At 34.8% G+C, this 19,423-nt stretch overlaps 1 protein-coding gene across 4 annotated transcripts in view; it reads left to right on the forward strand.

The window, feature by feature from the left end:
* The window catches only part of Lrfn5 (leucine rich repeat and fibronectin type III domain containing 5), a 310,572-nt gene that overhangs the window by 141,926 nt on the left and 149,223 nt on the right, over positions 1–19,423 (forward strand). For all 4 annotated transcript variants that reach the window (XR_003838430.1, XM_021179092.2, XM_021179091.2 and 1 more), the window contains exon 2: positions 1,269–1,443. The gene's annotated coding sequence lies outside the window, so the exon portion shown is untranslated. The remainder of the gene's footprint in view (positions 1–1,268; positions 1,444–19,423) is intronic.

Raw genomic sequence — 19,423 nt, forward strand, 5'->3', positions numbered from 1 at the left:
AGAGAGAGAGAGAGAGAGAGAGAGAGAGAGAGAGAGAGAGAGAGAGAGAGAGAAGAGAGAGAGAGATGCAGGGGAGACACCACCACCCTTGTCATGCACTAATAACTGAATAGACTCATCCCAGGCCCTATCTTCTGATAATCCATAGCAGTTTCATATATATTCTGGACAGAATACATTCAAACTAAATGACTAATGACCACCCTTTAATAGTTTATTGGAATCTTTATATAATTCTCTGTAAGTCATCTTATGGAGGAAGCAGGTTCTACATGACAGCATTGTTTTTATTAGTGAATATATGACCTTGAAAGGTTGGTTGGATTTTCTGCATGGTCCATATTTTATATAATGGTCATAAAAGCATATGCAACAACCTAATACACTTCTTGCAGTGATTATTTGGAAATGTGAGGTAACATGTTTTTTTATCTGTGGCACTTAGTAAAATCTTAATAAAATATGTTGCAAAAAAGAAAATGAGGAGTAGGACATTTCCTGTATTGTAAAACCTTTGAGAAAATAGACACTTGTTGCCCTTCTGTAAATACTCTCTGTGGATTAAGATAATAATCTGAAGCATTTGTATATGTTGCTACAGAGAAACACTATATGATGCAATGACAGAACACAAACTTTATTTTATTGTAAACCATGTCTTTACTAAAGAGAGCTAACGTTAGAACTTCAGGGACATGGTCAATCTGTGTGGTAAACCTTTTATTTCTAATGTTTATGAATGCATTCACAAACATATGAAGTGTGTGCACACTAAATTTAATATTTAACATAAATTAAGCATTTTTGTTCTTGAAGTCCAGACAGGCCTCTGTATTGAAGGCTTTCCTGGCCTTCAATATATAATATAGATTATTGTGCATATTGTAGATTACACCTACAAAAATGTAGATATGCTCATTGCTATATCTTATGTTCTGTATGTGTGTACTTGGTACAAAGCAAGCCATAATTAAAGATACTGTGAGTTATAAAACTATTGTGTGGTTTATGATCATTTAAGATACCAATGACTTTGAGAGAAGGACACACCTTCCAATAAATTAAAAGTAGAGTGTTGGCATATTTATTGGAATGAGAACCTATTGCACATTTCCATTAGAAAGCTTTTTATGCAAATATATTTGAGTGTTAATTAGTGAACATCATAATATGGGTTGGAATTGAACAGGCAATCAACAGCAATAATTTCAATGACTTTAAAATCAGGTTTTGATGCCATTTCTTTGTTCTGCTTGCCTCCTCTGAAGAGCTCCTGTATCCATTCAGCCGGGTATTGAGAAGATATGTAGTAGCTGACAACCTTCTGTCTGACACCACTCTCAGAACCAGCATTGGAAATGCGTTCACCCTGCCAGTCTTCTGCAGCAGCCAGGCCAAGTGCTGACTCCTTCATGGTAGTAAGGAACTCTTCAGGCTCCAGAAGTAAGTTGCACACCTTCAGTTTCATCATTGCCTGTAAGTTTAATGACACTTTTTGGAAGTTAAGTGGAAGTTTTGCAAATTGATAGGCTGAATGAAGTCAAAATATTTCATTATTGTTTCAAACTTTTGTTCCATTTCTTATCTTTGGGTTCATTCACTATTCTTGGAGATGAAAAGTCTACTTGTTTTTACCTTGATAACCTAAATCGTTATGAAGTGTTCTGGTTTGTTTTCATGCTCATGATTTGCAAGCATTGCAAGATACATTTGCAACCTTGTGGCTTGTACAAGGTAAAGGCTAAAAGAATAATTTTGTGATTACATGAATAGATACAGAATGGATATGTACTATACCAACCTTGTTTTAGCTAATTATGAAAACTGAAGGCTATAGGTAGAGAAATGAGTTGCTCTTGTAAAGAATACCTTGCATTATTGGATGGCTTATGGAATGGAACAGTCTGCTTTTATTCAGAGTTTATGACAGACTATGAAGGTGTACATTAGAAAAAAATAAAAATAAATGGCAATCACATGTAGGAAAAATGAATCATACATAGAAGGTTTGGCAAAGTACAAAACACAATATACTGTATATAACAACCCCCTAAATCTTGCTATTGAGTTTTTTGTCTACGACTTTCTTAAGTTCTAGTAAGTCAGGTAAGTGCATTGTTTCCTTGATTATGTTTATAGGATTCAGAACTTAGAAATTTTTCCCCTGGAAAAATAAATATTTTATCAACTATTGATTTGGTATATTTTAAATATTATGGTTTTATTGGAGGTATGTTCTATGTCTTTCAAATACATACACACATACACACACACATACACACACACACACACATATATATATATACATATATATACATATATATATATATATATGTCTAAGAATATGTGTGTGAACACACACATATGTGTGTGTCTTATATCAGAGACACTTGTGATTGTTTTATGGATTGTAATTGTATCAAATGTCCATACTCAGAAAATATCTGTGGGTTTATTTTTATAAACTGCAAAGGTTTGGCTTAAGTTCAACAGCATATTATTTGTGTTTAGTAAGTGAATTTATCCTTAAGGGAGAAGCTTCATAAGCATATTTTAATTTAGTAGCCAATTGTTAAGAGTGGAGGTTCCATTTCTGTCTGTCTGCCTGTCTGCCTGCCTGTCTGCCTGCCTGCCTGCCTGCCTGTCTTTTATTTTTCTTTTCCATTTTTCTATTTTTAAACAGGCAATAATGTTAGGCTGAAAGTCCTAGGCTGAATTACCTTGAAAATAATGAAAGCAAACGCATTCCTAGTTAGAAGCTAATTTCAAACTATTCCTTGGAAAGTCATAGCATATGACTAGTGTTTCTCTTTTGAACAAGTATAATGGTTTGTACTGGATCTTGTGAATAATATAGGAAATGGAGAAATAAAAAAAAAAAAAGAAAACTGAAATCCTTCCTCCAACTCAGATGCTTCAGGGAAGCTGAGGTGATTGACCACTATTGTTTTAGTGGTATTTTTCTTTGTCATTTTTGTTTTTGGCAAGAAAAAGCATACGTTTTGAAAGAAAAAACTGTTCAGGAAACAAAAAGTTATACATAATCATATCTGAATAGAAAATGTTCTCATATATACACATTGTGTGAGTTCATGCATATGCATGTTAAACTGCCCTGTGAATACATAATAGCAAGAAGATCTCCATAATTTATTGTCCTCTCTAAACATTAAGAATGTTTTAATAACAAATAATATTTAAGTTATTCTGCACAAACTACATATTTAAGATTTATAAATTATTTCTTATGATTGATGCTACTATGCTTATGTGATATATTGTGCTGAATATTTCCTTTTAGTGGAGCTATTTAATAAGAAGTAGCACTTTGCAATGCCTAGTACTTATTAATAAACAGTTAATTAATTTTATACTTTTAAACATTTTTATGAGACTATAAGCAACATGCTCAACCAGATCAATGTGATTTTTACATTTTATATATTTACATACATGAACTTAGGATATACAATCCATATAAAGCTATAAAACATGAATCATCAATAGAAGAATACCTTGACTGGGAAAGCTTACCTTATTATAAGAAGCGGGTATAAACTAGATTTAGTAATTCCCAAATGAAGATCAGAGTAAGAACATGCTAAATTATGCATTTCTCAGTACAAAAAGAAGAAATAAAAAAAAACTTTGAAAATATTCTCAAATAAAGCCAACCAAAAACATATTGTTCAGTACATATCTTGAAATCCACCTTCACTAAGATGCAACTGATTACCTAAGTGCTTTGCATTTAATAGGTTTCAGAAGAATCTTAGTTACTTTCTAAATAAATCCCTTTTATATCTTTGGCTGCATCTGGAAGGCACTGATGGGATCTTGCTATTAGCAAACAGGTCTAGAAATATGGTGTCAAACTCCTGAGGGAAGAGGCGGGTAGACAAGGCCACTCATTAACGCAAGGCATCAGCACCAATGCACCACCAAACTTTGACAGCGACAGAGAATTCCATTAGGTAAATCATGTTTCCTCTTTGTATTTGACAAATGTCTCCTCTCACCTAACCTGCTTAGATTTATCTACAAAAACAAGACCCTGCTTTTGCTTTTCTTAAGCAGGTACAAAAGAATATAAATCAAAATTCCCATTAAACGACAATCGCACACTTGTAGGGGAATAAGGATAACACAGTAGAAAAGGACCTACTGCAGAGTAAAGAGGAATGGAAAAGTAAAAAATTGTCATGTGGCTTAAGTGTGTGAAATAGCATCATCTAAGACAATGAAGATAGATTAATTGGAAATTGAATTTGTCTGGCTTTCAGAGATAGATTTCAACCTTATACGGGGCTGTAAATGAGCTGATGTGTTGTCCTTTTGAGATAAAAATCCCAGAAGCTTGAGTGACAATACAGTCTTCCAAAAGCCCGTAAGGGCTGAGAACAGAAATGAATTTGGCTTAGCTGGCTGATCTTGATGGAAAGTCTGTTGTCTGTGCTTCTGGCTTGTGTTGGCTTGCAGAACTCCTAGTGCAGTATTTCCTACAGAGCAGTGCCCTGTCCAGAGGTCTGCACAGATGCTCTCTGCCTTTGTAGATAGTGATTACTTTACGTATAGAGCTAGGAGAAATTAATGCTCTGTGAGAAGCACTCTCAGCAATGGGCTTTCAGTGAGAATAAGTAATCTGCATTATTAGGTATTAGCTTGGAAATAAATCAGGACAAGCCAGTTTATACTATTCAATTTTTTGGCTATCTTGGTTAACCTGATGAGGACCCTTTTCCTGTAGTTAGTCACCATCTATCAATGAAGGCAACTGTGGAGCATTGTCAGATTAAAATATTACAGGTAAATGAATGCATCTCTCATCTACATTAAACAGATTTTGGTGGGCATTACATCAAGAAAAACCTTGGCAGTCTATCTAAAAGCTACTTTTAGTGAAAATCCATGACTTACTGTGGGAAGAAATTCAGAATAAAAGAATATAGTGTTATACCTCCAACAAAACTTCCAGTGATTTCTACATGAACAGGCTAAGTAATATAGAATTATCAGCTGAGAATATTAGGAATATAAGAAAATTTGGAGACTTGATTTTGAAGTATTAAGTTAAATTGCACACTTGACTAGAGTGATTGAGTTTGCACACAAACATATTTCTAGATTTCTTAAAGTGATGGTAATGAAAAATGATGAAAGAAAAGAATGCAGTTGGAAGGCTGACATGTGGGCTATGTTCAGGCTCTTGGCCAGTGATCACCTCCTTTGTCACCATTGAAAACATACTGTCTGGCTCTGACATTGGATGGTGGTAATTTGTATCCATGTCTAATTTACCTCATTTTTTGGATTTGGTAATATTCAAGGGGTGATTGACTTGGCATAAAAATAAGTCTCCATGATGAGCTTGACATCCCCAAGGCAGGAACATTAGCTTAGGCTATAGAGTGAGGACTCTGTTGTTTTCAACTCATCTGTTTCTTGCTAGGTGGTATTTTTCTCCTAATTCCAGGCAAGTTAAATCTGTGATAAGAATCCAGGTTTTCTTTTGAGCGTTTTCACATAGATAGAGACTGCTATGATAAGTTTTGAAGCCTTAACATATTGTTTAATATGTAAAACAAATAACATTTTGATATCAACTTACTTATTTATGAGTTGAGTATAGAGTTTCATTAAAATAAATGAGCACCTCTTAGATTATTTCAGTGCTTTCCATGGTAATGATACGAACACAGAAATAATCCACAATTTAAAGGCCTGACTTTATTATTTATGAAGTGAAAGAAAGATAAATATTAACATAACAAGGACTTTCTGCATCAAAAGAGGACTTGTAACATAGTACTCACAACTGAAATTGTGTGAAATTTTAATAGAAAGGTTTTGTATTATCAGGTTTATATTGTGAGGTCTTTCCAATATGACTTATATCTATGTTTAAACAAAAGAGTAGTCTTTCCCAACCCTGTCCCAAGTTTATTAAAGAATGATTCTGTGTGATATGCACACTTTTAGTGAGTGTGCGTTCTGGTATTGATAAGCTCTTTGTGTCGTCAGACTGAAATGAAATGTTTCCATGAGGAAAATAGGATAAAAGAAAAAGTCATCAGATGTAGTGATGCCATCAGGATATCAACAGGCATCTAAGTTGTTGCATGGCAGGTTTTGGTTCTCTAGCGATCACACCACGCGATTTTATTCAAAGAATAAAGAAATTGTTCAGAATGTTTAGTGTGCTTGAGGAATGCTTTTAGATTGAAAATACTAATTTCTGACTATTGGAGAAAAAAAATCAGAAATTCAGTTATACAAGGGTATTTATCTCATATATTTTATAAAGCCTCAGGAAGAAAGTGAAGATTGATAAAGATAATACAGAAGTAAGAGTCATGCAAGAATCATCAACTACATCTTATTTGTGTTTAATTTGTTCTGATACTTTCATTCTAATTTATTTTGAAACATGATATCCATGATTACCTACTAGGTTTCGTTTACATAGGAGGAAGTAGTTACAGTTTGCTACTACCTGACAACTGCACATCAGAAGCTTATTGGCATTTCAGAGACAAGTGTTCTAAGTTTGGAAGTTTTCATTCCACAGAAATGACAAATACTTATGGCATTTGATACACACATAATAAATTGAACATTATGAAATCTCTTAGTAGAAACACTATAAGGAATCCCATTTATATGTATTTTTTTAATGTTTCTATGCATTGGTAAAAATACATGGTTTGGGTCATGAGATCACTCTCCAGGTAAAGGTACTTAGATTTCAAACCTAGTGACTTAATCTAGATCCCACATTGGAAAGTGGGAGACATAGTCTGAAAGCTGTACTCTGATCCTTTGGTGTACCATATGTCTTATGTACATAAACACATATCATGTACACAATGAGCAAAGATAATAATAATAATAATAATAATAATAATATATTAAATGTTTTATAAAGGAGAACAATTGTAATGACACAGAATAAGATATAAATAACACATTAATGGAAAACACTGTTCAAAAAGAGAATACTATAGCACTGGAATCTTTATGAGAAACTTTACAGATTTTCATCTTGTTAGTACTAAATCCATTGTAATATAGGCTGTGGACATACAAGCTTTTCACCATAATGTTAATTATAAATTAATCATTTTGGTAGTTCTAAATGAACAGATACTTGCTAAAATTTTAAAAGTATTTGTAAATGTAGAAATAATATTTCCTGCGATTATATGCATTTCATATGAGCACAAATATCTAAATTTGACTGCATTTTGTGATTGAATATTTGTAGACACTGGAGCTTAAAAGAAAATTCATACAAATGAAACCTAAAGGCACTATCAGTGCTTCCATTGTTCTACTGTTGAGCTTGGTTTGTTGCACACAGTAAAAACAATACAAAACAAAACAAAACAAAAAAAAAACTGAAAAAACAAACAAACAAAAACCCTTTGTATATTTGAAATATTATAAGATATATATATGTGTATATATATATATATATGTGTGTGTGTGTGTATAGATATAGATATAGATGTAGATGCAGATGCAGATGCAGATGCAGATGCAGATGCAGAGATAGAGATAGAGATAGAGATAGAGATAGAGATAGAGATAGAGATAGAGATAGAGATAGAGATATACATTCTTTATTAGGTAGAAAACTTTTTGACATTACATTATTCATCAAGTTACTTGACGGTTAGTAATACTGAAATCTTTGTGTGGATTTGCTTTTCTCTCACATTTAATTCTGGGTGCAATTTTGACCTAGTTGTAACATTAGGTTCCTTTTTTTCTTAAGGCATCATGGGAAATTGTTGAAAATATATATTTTTCATTTTAAACTCCTTGTGGATATGGTTGGTCCTAAATATCCTTAATAAATAGCTACTATCTTAATTTTAATAATAAACTGTGTTATTACACACCAAAATCTCATATTTAGGAATTTCCCACACATATCATATATAAAAGTTGGTCAGTCACAGGTAACACACAAGACAATTTCACTGCCACCCACTGACACTAGTCACAAATTATATGGTGAGGAGAAAAGGACTACAGGCCATAGATTTTTCCCATCCCACAATGGCTCATTCATAGTTTAGGTGGGGTACAGTGGGCCTTGTGACATTGTTTCCTCATGTTACAAATCTCCAGGAATCTTTTGCTATATGGTGATGGGTAACCATGCTCCTCTCCAGTGCCCCAGGTAGTCTGAAATAATGTTGCCCTGTACTCTAGTGCTCTTTATTCATAAGTTACCTTTACCAATGTCTGTATCTAACAGTACTCCTGAGTCTTATCTGGTGTAGATATGTGGGCATTTGGCCCAGTAAGCTAGTGAGGCTGTTTACATTTCTCTGCCACTGAGACAATTATCATTTTTGTATATAGCACTGATATATTATTAATTAATTTCTCATAAGTATTATGAAATATTTTACTGGATAATTCAATAAAATTGGTGGTCCTCTTTTTTATACAGAGTCATTTTCTAAGAGCACCCCATGCTGCAGAAAGATAGCCAAGAATTTTAAAAGTGTCTATTTACTATGGAAAAACTGTCAATTGTGTCTTTTGTGTACTTTGTTTTTAGTGTACACATGTGTGTGCAAGTGTGTAAAAATGCTTTTGTATGCACGCATGATTTTGTGAATTAATTGACCTGACACAGAAAAAATGTATTTTGCGAAACAGTGACTATTCTAAACTTTGTTTATATCAATTGTGTAAAATAGAAGTAAAATTAGATTTACAGTATAGAGCAGATCTATTTTATTGTTAACAATACAGTAACCGATAGCTTCATATTGTTCTTTGAAGAGTATATTCTTTTCTAATTAAACTGAAATTCATATTTTGACACGCACATTTTTCATATATGTTTAAATATATCCTGATTCGTTATTTTATTTCTTTGTTTTTTCTCTTTATCATATAGCATGCAGCCACTGAAGCAATTTGATTTTTCATGTAAATTTCAATAGGTTATGAAGTGAAAAATCAGTACCTACCTTTTGTTCATCTTCAGCATTGTTCAAATAATGCAGAACATTTAGTCTTTTCTTTGTTTTGGTAGTAGCTAGGAGTGTTTGAAAATTATTTTGTGAATTTTATTGGAGCCATGTGTATTACTTTCTTCAGTTTGGGAAAGACTCTTTTATTATTTTTAAAGTAGTAAATACCTCTATGGTTTTCCACAGGTCTTAGAGTAAACCCTACCTCCTGTTATCCTTGACATTCCTTTTGCACTGGGTCATAAGTGAAGCTGGTGTTTTCTGACTGGACTTGGAAAACAAAAGCACATTTTGAAACAGTTTCTGAAAAGCTATGCAGCCTTTTTGTCATTATGTCTCTTAAACAGTTCCACCAAGTCATTAGTAGCTCCAATAATTTCTAGTTTAAAAACCGTGAAATCACAAATAATGAAACATCATGTGGTATCCCATTAATGTGTAGTCTTACAGTTTATGTTCCAGTTAAAACACATTTAAATGAAATGTAATTGTACGTGCAATATATGTGATAACATTGTTCCACAGAATACCATTATTACCTATTGACTAGGAGCTCTACAAAAATGGTAAACATAAATAAGCTGCATGGTGATCCAAACCATACATTTTCTATCACTTTCTTTTTTGTTAATAATTAATTAAATTAATTTATTAATTTGAATTTATTATGTTGCTCTACCTGGCCTGGAATTCACTATGAATCCCAAATATATCTAAAGCACATTATGATTCTTTATGCCTTGTTTAAATTTTCTAGTTTTGTTTCAATGCTGCAACTGAAACTATGGCTTTCCACATACTAAGTGCTATCTCTGAACTTCTTTCTGTGACATTAAAAGTATGATTTCTTGTGTTTTGACATCATTCATTGTTTGTGTAAGTAAATTGTTGCTAAGAATTAATAGTATTCTTACTGTAACCCACATTGTCCCCTGAGTCATCTTTTACATAATGAACATTGTAGGGTAACTATTTCAGTTATCAGCTTTCAGTTTTAATGGATCTAATTTTGGAATGCAGCTACCATGAAACTGTTTCTATGTACGTAAAAGGGTACTTCTTTCCAACTTCTTTGCAGCTGATCTTAAACTGGCCTGACAGAAATTCATGAGATGTACTCTTAGGAAGAAATATCATAGACTGTAAATTAACTTAGGATATAAAATTTATCTTAATAGACTTTTCCTGAAATCTTGACCCTATGTTCTTCAGGAAGGGGATTTTTGGATCAATAAATATGAACCTGTAATAGCTTAAAATAAAAGGATCCATTTTCTTTCTAGTCTAAATCTACAAGGAAATAAATGTTAATTAATTAAAAAATTAATTCACTTTACATCCTGATGGCAACATTCCAGTCCCACTCTCCTATTCTCCTTTTCCCAATAACCCCTCCCCTTCTCCTTAGAGAAGGGAAACCCTGTCCCCTGAGTACCAATATGCCCTGGTATATCAAGTCTCTTCAGGACTAGGTCCATCCTCCCAGTGAGTGGAAAGGGCTCCAAAGGCAAGCAGCAGATTTTGAGTCAGAGACACCTACCACTCCATTTGTTGGAATATCCAAAGGGAGACCAAGCTGCACATCTGCTACATATGTGTACCAGGTCTAGGTTCAGGCCATGAATGCTCTTTGATTAGTGGTTCAGTCTCTGTGAGCCTATGGGTCCAGATTTGTTGGTTCTGTATGCCTTTCAGTGGTGTTCTTGACACCTCTGGCTCCCTCAATCCTTCCCCCAACTCTTTCAGAAGACAATCCGAGCTTTCCCTAGTGTTCAGATGTGCATCTCTGAATCTAGTTCTGTCAGCTCCTGGATGAAGCCTCTCAGGTGACAGTCCTGTTAGGCTCCTGTTGGAAACATAGCAGAGTATTAGTAGTAGTACCAGTGTTTGGATCCCTCCTGTGGGATGAGTCTTATTTTAGGCCAGTCATTAAATGACCATTCCTTCAAACTATGCTCCATCTATATCTCTGTACATCTTGCAAATCCCAGAGTATTGGCATACAAACAGACAAGATGATGAATGAAACTGAATCAAAGACCCAGAAATAAACCCACACAAACATTTACAGTTGATTTTTTAAAAAGAAGCAAAATCATACAATGGAAAAAAGAAAGAATCTTAATCAAATGGTGCTGGTCTAAATGGTTGTCTGCATTTAAAAGCATACAATTAGATTCATATTTATCACCATGCAGAAAATTCAAGTTCAAGTGGATCAAAGACCTCAACCTAAAACTGGATACACTATATCTAATGAAGAGAAAGTGGGGAAAAGCGTTGAAATCATTGGTACAGGTGACAATTTCTCAAACCGAACATCAATAATTCAGGCATATCAAATCAACAATTAATGAATGAGACCTCATAAACCTGAAAAACTTTTATAAAGCAAAAGGCACTGTCAAGAAGACAAAAGGCAGCCTATAGAATAGGAATGTGTAGCCTGTAGTTTACAAAAGGACAATCCACACTAAACCAGCTATGCGCCTGTAACAGCAGTCTTTACAACCTCCATGGGGAGCCCCAAGTTGCAGTCTTGTCATGGTTTCTATCACTAGCTGCTGCCAAACCATCAATCTTCCAAGGCCATCCACACCCTGTGTCTAGCTCACAGAAAGCCAGCTATCATTCCCTCAGATCCCCTTACAGGAAGTAGAGGGTGTGTGTGTGGGGGGGGGGGACTTGGCAGGACGAGAGGACAAGGAGGAGGAAAAGTAGGCAGGATCAGGTATGGGAGGAGACAGGAGAGATATACAGAGGTCCTGGAAACTAAACAGAGGTGTGTGTGTGTGTGTGTGGGGGGGGGACTGGAGATAGTCACCAGAAAGTCCCAGATACCAGAAAAGCAAGAGGCTCTCAGGACCCAATGGGGATGACATTATGTGAAATACCCAACAAAAGGGAGATAGAACCTGTAGAGACCATATCCAGAAGTTAGGCACAGTCTCCCAGTTAAAGAATGGGGCTACCCACCCGTCTCCAAAATTTTAACCCAGATTTGCTCCTGCTAAAGGAAATACAGGGGGAAAGAGAGGAGCAGAGACTGAAGGAAAGGCCATTTAGAGACTTCCCCTCTTGAGGATTCATTTTATGAAGCCACAGTTACACTGATACCAAAACCTCACAAAGATCCAACGAAGAACGAGAACTTCAGACCAATTCAATCTATGAATATTGATGCTAAAAATATTTATCTGGCATCAATGGGAGGGGAGCCTTTCTATCCTGTGAAGGCTAGATGCCCCAGCATAGGAAAAATGCTAGTGTTGTGAGGCAGGAGTGGGTGGGTTGCTGGGGAAGCACCCTCATTGAAGCAGGGAGAGTGGGTATAGGATAGGGGGTTTGTGGATGGGAAAACGGAAAAGGGCATAACATTTAAAATATAACCATTAAACAAATAAAGGAAAAGAAAAAAAAAGAAAAAATAGCAACACTACCTGCTTGTAATAACCAGTCAGATTTACAATGGTAAAACTCCAATCCCAAAACGCCCATGCAAAGAACACAAAACTCAATTGATGTAAATACAAGCTGCATGATTGGGAAAATGTAACCTATTCTCCTTATTGCCCATCTATGAAAACCCTAGCTACTTGCAGCTTCTCCAGACCACGTGGGTCAGCTCCATCTTCTCCATCTAGTTCCATCTTATCTCTCTCCCTGTCTCCATCTTGTCTCCATTTGTGTCTCTCCCTTTGCCTGCTCTAAAACTTCAGCTCTGCCTTCTCTTCTACTGCCTAATCACAGCCTCTAGCCTTATCTGCTGATTAAGATTTTTACCTGTCCTCACCTGATTGAGAGCACCTTTCTTGAGGGAGAAGAAAAACAAATAGCAATCTACAACAGGAAAATATCTTCACCAACCCTACATCCAAGAGAAGACTAATATCCAAAATACATAAAGAACTCAATAAAGTAGACACCAACAACCATAATGATCAAATTTAAAAAATGAGGTATAGAACTAAACAAAGAATTTTCAAGAGGATTATCTACAGAAGTGTTCAATGTTCTTAGTCATCAGGGATATGAATATCAAAACTACTATGAGATTACATTTTACACTTGTCAAAATGGCTAAGTTTAAAAAACCCAAGAGATAGCACATGATGGTAAGGATGTGGAGCAAGGGAAGAACTCCATTGCCGAGGATATTTCCTATGTTAATAGGAAATATTTAATGAGCCATTAAATATATGAATATACTTCTTAATTGAAAAGACATTCAGGAAAGCTTGTGTTTTCCTTAGCAATTAGAAGGTTGGGTGCTAAGAAATGGTGATTCCTATCACTTTTTCTAACTTATGATTCTCCTTGTTGGAATTTATTTTTCTTCATTGCTGTAACTTTCCAAACTTAATACTGTTTGGCGTTTCCTTTTTTTTTTTTTTTTTTGTATGTGAAATACCTTGTTTCTGTTTCCTTATCTAATTCCTCCATAAATTGTTGTCTATTCCTATCAGCAGGTTCTTACTTTTGTTGTTTTTATGCTTTAGAAAATCTGTAAGTGTTCTTTATTGCTATATATAATATATAAATATTTATGAGTTCTTTGTATATATTGGATATTAGTCCTCTATCAGATTTAGGATTGATAAAGATACTTTCCCAATCTGTTGGTGGCCTTTTTGTCTTATTGATGGTGTCTTGTGCCTTACAGAAGCTTTGCAATTTTTTGAGGTCCCATTTGTTGATTCTCTATTTTACAGCATAAGCCATTGATGTTCTATTCAGGAATTTTCCCCTGTGCCCATATCTTCAAGGCTTTTCCCCACTTTTTCCTCTATAAGTTTCAGTGTCTCTGGTTTTATGTGGAGTTCCTTGATCCACTTAGATTTGACCTTAGTACAAGGATATAGGAATGGATCAATTTGCATTCTTCTACATGATAACCGCCAGTTGTGCTAGCACCATTTGTTGAAAATGTTGTCTTTTTTTCACTGGATGGTTTTAGCTTCTTTGTCAAAGATAAAGTGACCATAGGTGTGTGAGTTCATTTCTGGGTCTTCAGTTCTATTCCATTGATCTACCTGTTTGTCGCTGTACCAGTACCATGCAGTTTTTATCACTCTGTTTGTGTATGTAGCAGAGGATGGCCTAGTCGACCATCAATGGGAGGAGAGGTCCTTGGTTTTGCGAAGATTATATGCCCCAGTACAGGGGAATGTCAGGGCTAGGAAGTGGGAGTGGGTTGGTTGGGGAGCAAGGCAGGAGCAGGGTATAGAGGACTTTCAGAGAGGAAACTGGGAAAGGGGATAGCATTTGAAATTTAAATGAAGAAAATATTTAATAAAATATTAGCTTTAAAAAAAGAAAAGAAAAGGAAAAAGAAATAAAAATGAAAAGATTTATGAAGATTTTATGTCCATTTTAGAAACTTTAATGTGAACAGATATTCCACCTTTACTCAGTAGACTTCTGACATGATGCCTTACCCTTAAATATTCATTATTATCTTTTTTCTCAAAAGTGGAAAGTTTAATAATGGTCCCAAACATATAATAACTTATTTTCTTTTAATTTTACTTCATAAGCATACAGTTTTAATGAATCTGATGAATGATGGTCTAATACTTCATATTTTTTTCAGTGTTCATACCAGCTTTTTATGCATGGAATATATTCTACTGTGATAGTATATATAGTTATTTATATAGACTCATTGTCAAACTTGCTAGGATCATGATGAAAATATTGCATATTTACTAAGGAGATCTAATAGTCTACATTTCTGTTTCTTTACATTTGTTTGCTATACCCAAGGTATGTATTTAATAACAAATTATATCTTGTCGGTGGTGGTGGCGCATGCCTTTAATCCCAGCACTTGGGAGGCAAAGGCAGGAGGGTTTCTGAGTTCAAGGCCATCCTGGTCTAGAGAGTGAGTTCCAGGACAGCCAGGACTACACAGAGAAACCCTGTCTCAAAAAAAAAAAAAAAACAAAAAAACAAAAAAACAAAAAAACAAAAAAACAAAAAAACAAAAAAACAAAAAAAACCCAAAAACCCAAAAACCCAAAAAACCAAAATCAAAACTAAAAAACCCCCACAAACAAACAACAACAAAAAACAAAAGCAAATTATATCTTGATACTCTTCATCTGGATTTAGGAGTAGTTAAATCTGCCACATAGAATGATTTAAATAGATTTTCTTTAATTTACTTCTTCTCTCATTCTGATGAAAGCCTTACCAATATTCTAATTTAATATATGTTTCACGCTCTGGTTTCCTTCATCATTTTCTCTCTTTGGTTACCTATAATCTGAATATTGTTTTCTATAGGTAATAATTTTTCATCTGCTTGACAGTCATGACTTGTGAAGATTCCCAAATGTACAGCATCTTTCATTAGATGTTTGCTTTGAAATTAAAAAATATCTGTCATATATTTCTTGTTCAGTTCTTTTTATATAATTTCATTTGCAAAGCATGTACTTTCAATATTGTTTCTTAGTTCTCATATAATCTGTTTAGTTTATCTTCCTTCATCTGATTCATTTATTTCAATAAACTATATCTTCGTATGTTCATGTTTAATAATTATGTCTATGCCTAATTTGATTTGGTTCAATCAAAGGTATCCTTTATTATTTCTTCATAGAGTTTTTTATTCACTTCTTACATTGCCAACTTCTCCTTCTTGTGTTGTCTTCCTAATTAATTAATGAAAATTAATTAATTATCATAATTAATTCTATTTATATTGCATGTTCTGCATGATAACTGCACAATTCCAAACTATCTTGTTGGCATTTTTGCTTTGTTACTTCGGATTCTTTATTTTGCCTTTATATCTATCTATCTATCTATCTATCTATCTATGATACAATATATATTACACATTTTCTGTATAGAAATATTTAAGATGAAGAATTATGTTCAACTAGTGAAATGTAGGATAAATATATATAAAATTTTAAAAATATTATTTAACTGAAGTGATCAAGGCCCAATTTTTTTCTCTTGTTTGTTTTTTTGCTCACCTTATAATGCTGATTTCTCTGATTTCAATGTGTTTGTATATATGTGTGTATGTATGTTGTGTGTGTGTATGTGTAGTCTATGCATGTGTAGTGAATGTAATATGTACGCGTGTGCCTGTGTATGTTTGTGGTGTGTGTGTGTGTGTGAGAGAGAGAGAGAGAGAGAACAGGTATATGAGTTTACATATGGTAACTGGAGGGTACCCTAAGGAACACCATAAGTAGCAATGTTCTTCTCCTCCTTGATGCAGGGACTATCACTTGCCTGAAGCTCAGCCATCAGCTTAGACTGGCTGCAAGTCAAGCTTCAGGGATCCTCTTGTCTCTGTCTTTAAAAATGCCCCACTATACCAGCCTTTTTACATTGGTATAAATCTATGCATTTCTTTGCCATTTTTAATCTAAAAATATGTAGTCCCTTTGAAATTATGTGTAGAGATCTTTTTGACATGCCTCTTCAATATCTTCTTTTTTTATGTGGTACCTGAGAATCAACCATTCCTGTTTTGATTTTACATATATATATATATCATATATATATATATATATATATGATATATATATATATGTGTGTGTGTGTGTGTAGGAGTATGTGATTTTTTCCAAATTATTACTGTTATGAAATTATTACTGTTATTTTTAAACAAAAAATATGCTATACCTTACTTTTGTTCTTTTAATAAATATTACACTGAAGATTTGTTAAACTCAGTTGTGAATCTTTTGGTATATGATTATTTTAAAATTTGTTTTTAGCTACTGAAATTATTATTGCTTCAAGGCTATTTTTGTTATGTCCTCTTGTAAATCTTGTGACAAGTTTGGTTCTTTGATGGTCCAATACCACACTGACAAGCATCTTTGATTTTGTTCATTTAAACTCACTGTACTTTTTCTCTAAGTGTTTCATCTTGGATCACTTTAGTTGCCACTCTGCTAGTGTCTTAAATCATTACTTCCATCATGTCTAATCTGTGTTAAGTTTTATCTTGAGTGCTATTCATTCTGATTATATAATATTCAACCATGGAAGTTTCCTTTGGTCACTTCTGTCTTCTTGGTGATCATGCTTGCACCTTTCCTCAAGTCATGTCGACATGCTAGTTCAATGGTCTTGGCTATTTTTAGCAAAAAGAAAACAAAAAACAAAAAACAAACAAACAAAAAACCAAACAACAACAAAAACCTCAAAACATCTATAATGAGTTGAGTCAAAATTAAATTCTGGGAGATTTTCCTCTACATGTACTTTCATGGTTCAAACAGAGTTTAAAACTCCAACCTTCTTATTTTCTATTTATTTTGTTAAGTTTATATATTCTGTGTTCTCTCAAAACTACTTTGTCACTTTATGTCATCCTTCCTGTGTTACTTTCTTTTTTTTCCTTTTTATTCATTATTTAGCTTTATTTTATATATCTTTAAATTAATTTATTTTTTGCACTCCATATTTTCACTCACCTCCATCCACCCTCCTACTATTCCTCATCCCAGACCTCCTCCCCACACCCCTGTCTCCACTTGGATGACCCTACCCCCAACTCTACCTGACCTCTAAACTCCCTGGGGCCCTCAGTCTCTTGAGGGTTAGGTGCATAATCTCTGAATGAACACAGAACTGGCAGTCCTTACTTTATGTGTGTTGGCGCCCTCATATGAGCTGGTGTGTGCTGTCTGTTTGGTGGTCCAGTGTTTGAGAGATCTCTCAGGTCTAGATTAATTGAGACTGCTGGTCCTCCTAAAAAATCACCCTTTTCCTCAGCTTTTTCAGCCTTTCCTAATTCAACAACAGGGGTCAGCTGCTTCTGTCCATTGTTTGGATGCAGTTATCTGCATCTGACTCTTTCAGTTCCTTGTTGGGTCTTTTGGAGAGCAGTCATAATAAGTCTCTTTTTGTGAGCTCTCCATAGCCTCAATAATAGTGTCAGACTTTGGGACTTCCCCTTGAGCTGGATCCCACTTTGGGCTTGTCTCTGGATTTTCTTTTGCTCAGGCTCTTTTCCATTTCCATCCCTGTAATTCTTTCATACTGTGGGATGGCAACCCCATCCCTCACTTGATGTCCTGTCTCTCTACTTGAGGTGGGGTCCATAAGTTCCCTCTCCCTACTGTCAGGGCATTTCATCTAAGATCCCTCCTTTTGAGTCCTGAGAGTCTCTCAATTTCCAGGTCTCTGGTCCATTCTGGAGGGTCCGCCGAACCTCCTTTTTCCTGAGGTTGCCTATTTCCATTCTTTCTGCTGACCCTCACAGCTTCAGTCCTTTTCCCTCACCTAACTACAGATCAGGTTCCCCCATTTCCTCTACCCTCAGCACAATTCCCTGTTTAGGGCCCTCCCTGCCTCCCTACTTGTGATTGCTTCCTTCTCTCTCCCAAGTGGGACTGAGGCATCCTCACTTGGGCACTTCAGCTTCTTGACCTTTTTGATTTCTGTGGACTGTATCCTGGGTATTCTTAATTTACAATTATTAGTGACTACATACCACGCATGACCTTTTGGGTCTGAGTTACCTCACTCAGGATGATATTTTTTAGTTCCATCCATTTGCCTGCAAAACTCAAGATGTACTCATTCTTTTTTTAAAAAAAAATTTAATATTTTTTTATTACGTATTTTCCTCAATTACATTTCCAATGCTATCCCAAAAGTCCCCCATACCCACCCCCCAATCCCCTACCCACCCACTCCCCCGTGTTACTTTCATTTCACAAAATGAAAACTTCCTCTAGTTATACCTTCAATAATAGTCTATTGCCTGTCTTTATCACTTGCAGTTTTCTAGTCCATGATATCAATGTATGAAAGTGTTGTATCATATTTCTTTTAATTTTTTAGTTGTATAAAAAGCAAGATAGAGAATATCGGTTCCTTTTATGCCATAATAACTGGAAACAGAACACTATTTTTGCCTTAATGGCTATGGGAAATTATAAGATCATGAATATTGTTGTTGAATATTTATTGTTCTCTTATTTAGACATTTTTAAAGAATACTTACAAAATTGTTTAGTATTAATTTTAGACCACACCCATCCCCTGTGTATGTGTGACTATAGACAGTTTATTTCTAAGTAGCTTAACTAAAATTATGTTGCAGTGCTCATGCTTTGGTCTCCAATGCACTGATATTTCTGTCCTGCATTGCCATGTCTGTAATATCTCTCCCAAGTTTATCATGAAATCTGTCTTCATCAGGGTTTCTTTTCCTTTTTTTTTTAATTTATTTTTTTATTAGGTATTTTCCTCGTTTACATTTTCAATGCTATCCCAAAAGTTCCCCATACCCACCCCCCGAATCCCCTACCCACCCACTCCCCCTTTTTGGCCCTGGGGTTCCCCTGTACTGGGGCATATAAAGTTTGCAAGTCCAATGGGCCACTCTTTGCAGTGATGGCCGACTAGGCCATCTTTTGATACATATGCAGCTAGAGACAAGA

This window comes from Mus caroli, chromosome 12 (assembly GCF_900094665.2).
Source record: "Mus caroli chromosome 12, CAROLI_EIJ_v1.1, whole genome shotgun sequence".
NCBI lineage: Eukaryota > Metazoa > Chordata > Mammalia > Rodentia > Muridae > Mus > Mus caroli.